This window comes from Physeter macrocephalus, chromosome 6 (genome assembly GCF_002837175.3).
Source record: "Physeter macrocephalus isolate SW-GA chromosome 6, ASM283717v5, whole genome shotgun sequence".
Classification (NCBI taxonomy): domain Eukaryota; kingdom Metazoa; phylum Chordata; class Mammalia; order Artiodactyla; family Physeteridae; genus Physeter; species Physeter macrocephalus.
The window spans coordinates 90,208,096-90,216,293 of record NC_041219.1 but is presented as its reverse complement, the minus strand read 5'-3'; the positions used below and the strand labels follow the sequence as shown (position 1 = coordinate 90,216,293).

At 44.3% G+C, this 8,198-nt stretch overlaps 1 pseudogene; it reads left to right on the top strand.

Annotated features, from left to right (window-relative positions):
* The first annotated feature begins 1,377 nt into the window (after nucleotides 1-1,377).
* On the top strand, nucleotides 1,378-2,325 carry LOC102991477 (olfactory receptor 11A1-like; annotated as a pseudogene).
* Nucleotides 2,326-8,198: the final 5,873 nt, after the last annotated feature.

Below are 8,198 nucleotides of genomic sequence, written 5' to 3'. Positions count from 1 at the left end.
CAAAATATGTTCAAAAACATATGAAAGTACTCTATTTGCTCTATGTCTGTACCGCCCATGTGACCAATGTGTGTCTGCATGGTGTAAGCTCAAGTCCAGAAGAACAGGTAGGACCAGGAAAAGAACGCAAAAACCCTGTGTTCTTGCTGCCATCTGCCAACGTGGAAAGTCATCTTTCTTAACTTTAAAAATGAGAAAACTCTATATTGTGTTGGGCTTTCTGGTTTCTTCAGCTTAACACATACACACACACACACACACACACACACACACACACACACGCTCATCTCTTTGACTTCCACCTACAATCTTAATCATGGTTCCATCTCAAGCTCTGAGTAGCAATATTCCAATATTCCCTCAGTTAGGGGAGGGACCAGAGATTCCTTCTCTCTTGGTAATCATTTAAATGTCTCTTTCTCTAGCCCAAGCATTAATTTCAGATGCTGAAATTTTCCGTGGCAATTTACTATTGGAAATTTCTTATAACTAATTCATTTATTTATTTTTTCATATATTCCACAAGTACTTATCAAGATCTTCCTGTGTGTTGGTGTTATCTTCCTGCAATAACTGAGAGAAAACAAACCAGGGTAGAAATTTCTAAAGAATCTACAGTTAGGTGAGATAAGCTGAACATTTTGGCCTGTATAGGGAATATAAGGCAGGAGAATCAAGAAAAGGAAAGTATCCCCAGCTTCCAGCAAACTGATTAGAGACTGGGCAAAGTTTGAAAATGGCTTTACCAACCGTCACCAGGGCACTTGTCCAAGGAAAAAGAATGGCTTCCCAGGAGAGTGGGATCTAGGTTAATTCAGATCTTTCTATATGGCATCTCTCATGGAGTAGATGATATACATTTTTTGTCAGGATTTCCAAGTCTCATTTTCTTGGAAAGGGAAAAAAATAGTCTGAGATGAGTGACTGCTTTCGGGAATGTGCATGACCTAGAGCAGGACCACCTCCCAAGAAGTCCTGGGCCCTCTTCCTACCCTTCCAGAAGAGTTTACCAGGGATGGTTCTCCTGTTGACGCTCAGCGAAGATTGTCAGGTAAATAGCTGGTTGGAAGAGCCCTATACTGCCCTCTGATATGGACATTTCTATCACTCAGAAAGGATTTCAAAAAGCACTGTAGGATAGTAGTTAGGAGCTCTGGAGTCAAGCAAACTTGGGTTCAAATCATGACTCCACCATAATGACCTTGAATAATCGACTTAAACTCACTGAGTCTCAGTTTCTCTTCTATAAACAGGAGACAATAAAGCCTGTACCCAGTGCTTGCTTGATGAATAAATTCATAAGCCAAACATGGTGTGTGGTCATAATACAGTCTTGGTTAATATTACCTTCCTCTGTTCTCTTGAGGACAAATCTAGATGAGAAAGCAGCCCAGTAGTGACAGCAAGAACCAGACCACCTGGCTAATCCTAGAGGACTTTCAGGAGCTGCAACACCTGGGCTTTCTCCCGTTCACCCTCTTTCTGGTCGTCTATGTGGTAACAGTCAGGGGAGACAACCTCATCGTGCTGGCTGTGGCCTCCAGTCAGACTCTTCACACACCCATGTACTTTTTCCTCTGCCACTTCTCCCTGCTGGAGATTGGCTATACCTCAAACATCGTGCCTCAGCTGTTGCAGAGCTTCCTGGATGGTCAGGAAACCATCTCGCTGGTCACCGTCTGGTCCAGTTCTACTCGTTTGCCTCACTGACTGCAGTTGAGTGCCTGCTACTGTCTGCCACGTCCCATGATACTACTTGGCCATCTGCCACGTCCTTCGCAACCCTGCCCTGATGAGCAGCTGGTTGTATGGCTGCCTGGAGCCTAGTGCAGTGGCTTCTCCTTCTCTGCCTTCACTCTGGCCCTGGCAGCCCCTCTGCCTCTCTGCCCTGGCAGCAGGGAGATCGACCACTACTTCTGTGAGTTTGCTCCAATTGTAGGGCTATTCTATGGTGATGTGGGGGTCATGTGGGGAGCTGGAGCGAGCATCTCAGGTTTCCTGACACTGGCCCCCTTCCTGTGGATTGTGGCATCCTATGCCTTCATTCTAAGCGCTGCGCTGCGAATACCTTCAAGCTATGGAAAGCGGAAAGCCTTCTCCACCTGTTCCTCTCACCCCCAAGCCTGGAGAGCCAGCCTGAGCCGCAGGTGGACTCCACTGGTGCCCTGGCGCCCTCTAGTGGCCATCTACTCTAATGCCAACGCTCAGCCCTTCCTCCTGCCTCCTTCCCCAGCCCTAGGGGCTGCACTGGCCTTGGGCACCTGCCAGCCTGATTTCGTTCCTCCTCTCCCTCTAAGTGCAACGAAGTGCCCTACAGAGGTTTAGGATCTCTTGGAGAAAAGAAAAGGATAATCCGCCATCTAAAATGGCACAAGATGTTTGCAAATCGTGTATCTGATAATGGTCTGTAGCCCACCAGCCAAACCCCCTGCTGCCCAGTGGGGTACCTGCGTGGCCCCTCCCATCCCACGTGATAAGGGGATTTCAGACCCCACAGCAACCGAGGGGTGGACACTGGTCATCCTCAATACCCTCAAGGAGTGAGTGCTGGATTGTTTTGAACCCAGATTACTTCCCATTTCTGCCCTCAAAGGCTGGGGACTTCAGCATGCCTCCGGAAGAACACACAGTATTTGCAAGTTACCTTCGTTGGAGATTAACCCAGACTCAGCCTTAGACTGAACGTGACGCCCCTGCTGTTCCCTGTCACCACTTCTCATCTCCTTCGCCTGTCTCTTTTCCTCCAGCTTTTCAGTGTCAGAGTTATCTGACTGTCACCAGTCACAGTCCCCGCAGAGTCCAGAGACTTCTCCTCGAAGGACAGGTTCTGGAGAAATCAGAGGGATAAAGCGTGCAGCCAGTTCTTGCCTCGTGCTGATGCCCAAGAGGGGGAAGAGAGTGAGTGTTTTCTCGTTAGAATTTTTAAATCCTCCAAGTAATAGATCATTAGGGAGCATCCTGTGTCTTCCTGCTCGTTCTAATAATATGGTGTTCCTAAATTTTAATGAGGGAAATTCTTTGTCTCATAAATATGCCGACTGGGAGATCCATTTAAAAAATGGTATTGAGGTAACTCCAAGCGTTTACAAAGAATGAGGACGCAGCGTCCTGTGTTCAGACACTGGCTGAGAGCTTCCCGCCTGGAGCCTGGGGCCCATCGGAGGGCGGGACAGACAGGACCCTCCTCCCACGGGTGGGCCTCCTCAGGATCATCCCAGACGTGAGCCCACCTCATTGCAAACTCCTCATCCGGCCAGTGGCAGGCAGCTGGCTAGAGATGTGGACAAAAGAAAAGTGCCCAGCAGCCTGGGATCACCCCAGGGCATGGCCTCAGGAGCCTGGTCCAACCCATCAGCACCTCTAGGGAGCAACACACCTTGGCAGGAGCTCTTCTGGTCTGGGATGTAGCAGGAAAGGGAGAGAGAGATGTGCTGGAGAGGGTGGCAGAAGGCCCGAGAGTTGGCATTCTAGCGGATGGCCACTAGAGGGCACCGGAGCACCGGCGGAGCCCACCTGAGGCTCTGGGACCCGATTTCCAGCCTCGGAGATGGGGTTGGCAGACCCCAAAGAGGTGCCCAGAGGAGAGGGGCTGATTACCGGACGCCTCTGACTCTCCGACCCACATTGTCTCGCCTCACAGAGGGGACAGAAGTCTGCCTTTATCATCTGATGGGGGCGCTTCCAGCCTGGTCGAGTGGCCCAGTGGCCAGACAGCCTCACAGGCTGTGTGCGGTCTGACTGCCTTTTGTTTCTCCAGAGGCAGTACTCTGGACCCAGAAATACCTGGCTTGAGTCTTGTGCTTGCAGTTTTCAAGCTGCAGGCCTGCGTGAGTGGTGGCATGTGGAAAACAGGGAAGGTGGACGTGAACTTGGAACATGTAAAGGTGGTGGTATTTTGGTGGGCAGGCTGTGTTCTTCCGTGTGTGCCCTCTTTCTGGAGAGTTCTCCCCAAACTTCCTTCTTCCCTTTCCAGCTGAGCCTCTTCCTTTTGTCCCCACAACCCTGCTGGATGGAACAGACACATGCACCCCAATGTTCCTAGCAGCACGAGTTACAATAGCCAAGACATGGAAGCAACCTAAATGTCCATCAACAGAGGAATGGATAAAGAAGATGTGGTATTTTTATATATAATGCAGTATTAGTCATAAAAAAGAATGAAATAACGCCATATGCAGCAACATGGATGGACCTAGAGATTATCATATTAAGTGAAGTAAGCCAAAGACAAATATATGATATCGCTTATATGTGAAATCAAAAAAAATGATACAAATGAACTTATTTACAAAACAGAAACAGATTCACAGACATAGAAAACAAACTTATTGTTACCAAAAGGGAAAGGGGGGTGAGGAAGGGATAAATTAGGAGGTTGGGATTAACATACACACTACTATATATAAACTAGATAACCAACAAGGACCTACTGTATAGCACAGGGAACTCTACTCAATATTTTGTAATAACCTGCGGTACGCGGGCCTCTCACTGTTGTGGCCTCTCCCGTTGCGGAGCACAGGCTCCGGACGCGCAGGCTCAGCGGCCGTGGCTCACGGGCCCATCTGCTCCGCGGCATGTGGGATCCTCCCGGACCGGGGCACGAACCCACGTCCCCTGCATCGGCAGGCGGACTCTCAACCACTGCGCCACCAGGGAAGCTCTATACTTCAATTTTTAAAAAATTTTTAAAAATTTTTCAGTTAGCAGGAAAAAAAAAAAATCTCTTGAGTGTCCAAACCAACATTTGCCTCAGACCAATATCTGATTCTCTAATGAATTCTCTGCAAAAAGGAGACACAGTGAGCTTCCCTTAATGTGGGGGAAAACAACAGCCCCCTTTAAATGGTCCTTCATACTATCTGCTGTGGTTAATGAGCTGAAGGGAAGGTTAAATCACCAGTCCTGTAAGCATGTGTAGCCCATATCCAGGGACAAGCATACACTGGTCCATTAACTTGGGGCCATTCCATTCGAGTTAGCCTGCCCTTCCCTTTAGCAGGGAATGGGTCACTGCCAGAGGATCTAATTAACGGGGAAGGGAATAAAGTGTGAGGATGAACTCTTGAAAACCCCACAGAAAATCCCCGGAGTCAAGCTTCACCCACCATATCATGATGAATATTAGTATTCCACGTGTTACTAGCTGTTCTGTGGAAACATTTTAAGACATATTCCATATTGCATTCTAAGGAATTCAAAATGTTTATTACAGTAAAGTAAATCAACCTAGTTATTTTGAACAAATAACTTTTAAATTCTCAAATGAACATCCTTGGACACTAACTTTATGAGATATAATTTGAAAAATGGAGCTCTTTGGTGTGTGATTATAGCTAAAGGGCCAGTTTTTGCTACTGAGAGCAAAGGAAGAGGTCCTATAAAGTTCAACAACAGGAAAACGCTGGTGGTTTCAGAATTCAGTAAAGTGGTTGCCCTGGGGGAAATACGCTCTGGAAGGGTGGTCATGGGCTCTGCTGGGACACAGTAATATTTCTTTTCTTGGTCTGGTTCCTGGTTACCTGAGTGTATTTACTTTGTGAAAAGTAATCAAGCTTTACAGCTATGATTTTTACATACACCTCAATGGATATTATACTTTAACAAAATTACACTTCAAGAAAAGAGCTGCTTTGAGGTGAAGACAGGAGTTGGAGTTACACCTGTGGGCCACCTGGCACCTACACTCTGTGCCAAAGAGGTGAGGAGCTTACAAAGGTAGTGTAGGCATTGGCTAAGAGCACTGGGTTCAGAGCCACATAGAACCGGATTTGAATCCCCGTTTTGCGGCTCCTGGCTGCATAAGCAACAAGGAGAGCAATAGATTGGGCCAGATACAGTCAGGGGTCTGACCGCGAAAGACCCTGTAAAGTCAAGATAAGGATTTTGACAATTGTAAGTATTAGAATATGTTGAGAAATCACCATATTGAGGGAGAATGAATAAAATGGATCAAGAAATTTTATCCAACCAGATTAGTTAGTACTGTTATATCTTTTTAAAAAATTCCTCAAATATATAAAAAATTTTTCCAGAGAAATAAAATTGGAGCTGTGCTTGCATTACATCAAAAGAATACCAACCATTATGTTGATTTTTGGGAACTTTGACATATGTGCTAATAAAAAAAAACTATAAGAACTTGTGTAACACCCATTAAGTTCTACTTCTCTAGACTTAGAAGCAGGCAATTTTTGTTCTCAGAGAATATGATAAACAATTCCACAATATTCTTACTGTAATTGTGAGGTATATAAGAATATAAACATTGATAAAACATGCTAAACCTATATCTTTTAACTATTAAAAATTATCTTGTGCTAAATTGACTTTTTTGAACTGATCATCTTTCTTAGGGGCAAGATGAACAATTTAATCAATTAGTCTTGACTACGTGTTCTCTGACCTTTCAGTACAAATGCAAGAATGGATCCGGATAGTCACATTTCTTCCTTTTTACATTAATTGCTGGGTATGTTTCTCCGTACGGAAAAAAATGAAAAACGTTAATTTTTGGGTGTCATCACAGATAGAAAAGAAAACCTGCTTTTACATTTCCAGTGTCATCACTTCACACATTAAAACTAAGTGACAACTAACATTCCAATCTCACTTTAACAAGCAAGCATCTCGGGTATACTTTAGAACAGGATGACCCAGAGAAATTATCAGTGTGGTGTCCAAACGAGAGTGTGGTGTCAGAGTCCAAGTGTGGCTTTGAGCACTGGCTTTGCCAGTTAGCATCTTAATGGCACTACTAACACATTCTAAACCTACCAGAACCTCGTTTTTCTTATCCATATAATATCACTAACAATATCTACCTCCTAACATTCTTTAAACAATAAAACAGATAACATGAAGTTGTCTAGCAAAGAGTTGATATTATATGTTTAATATTTTCCTTCTTTCCCTTGTATATGGAAAGGAAATTTAACAATATCATGGTATTATTTATTCACAATATAACTTTCAAAGTAGCTGCTCTTCTAAGTAGAGTCTTAGGAACTGGACATTAAAGCCACAGGATTTGAAGTAAGATGATAAATCTTATTCTTGTTTTTTAATTGAGCTATAAGATGAAAGATGATATATACGTTTGCTAGGGCTGCCATAACAAGATTCCACAGACTGGGTGCCTTAAACAACAGAAATCGATTTTCTCACAGCTCTGGAGGCTGGAGGCCCAAGATAAAGGTGCTGACAGTTTTGTTTTTTTCAAGGCCTCTCTCCTTGGCTTGCAGATGGCCATCTTACTGCTGTGCCCTCACGTGGTCCACCCTCTGTGCACATTTCTGGTGTCTCTCTGTGTCCTAATCTTCTCTTCTTATAAACACAACAGTCATACTGGATTAGAGCCCACTCCCACAGCCTCATTTTAATTTTACCTTAATTACCTCTGTAAGGGTTCTATCTGCAAATACAGTCACATTCTGAGGGACTGGGGTTTAAGGTTCAACAGATGAATTTGAGGGACACAAATTACATTGTTGGGGGGATGTAGGAAAAATTTCAATATTTTCAAATATTTAAATGATTTTAATCCTAAGAAGGAACAAAATGATACTTTAATAGAGAAGTTTTCTCCCCTACAGTATTATTTTTTTTCCCTACGGTATTATTTAAGGTGAAAGATGATGTTAAACATCGCTCACTATCTGTGCCCCCGTCCTTCAAAGCATGAGCTCCTCCCTCTCCCACTGTATTTACTCTGAATATTTGGTATAATTTTGGAATAGCACTTACAGCTGATTTAAAAAATAAATTACTTCACAGCAAATCTACTGTAGATAAAAAATACCTCCTAGTATCACACGGACATTTCAGGGATGGCCTGGCCCAGGACAGCAGGTGCGCTCTCTGCTTTGGGCTGATGTTCTTTTGTGTACATCTTGTCTTTTTTCTTTTCTTTCAGCTAAGGCTGGGGTTCTTAACCTGACAGCTGTGGGTGAGGGTTAAGAGAGCCCATTGCTTCCCTGAAATGTGCACAGAATGGTGTGCGGACCCGTGTCATTTCCCTGTGGAGATGCTTCATGTGTTTTTGCAGATCATTGAAAGGGTTTTGCATTCTGTCCTTCAATCAATCACTGAACTAATGTTTATTATGGTAATGTTTATTACTATATGCTGGGCACAGTTCTAAACGCTGGTAATACAGTAATGAACTACAAAGACAGCAGCCCTGTTCTTATGGAGCT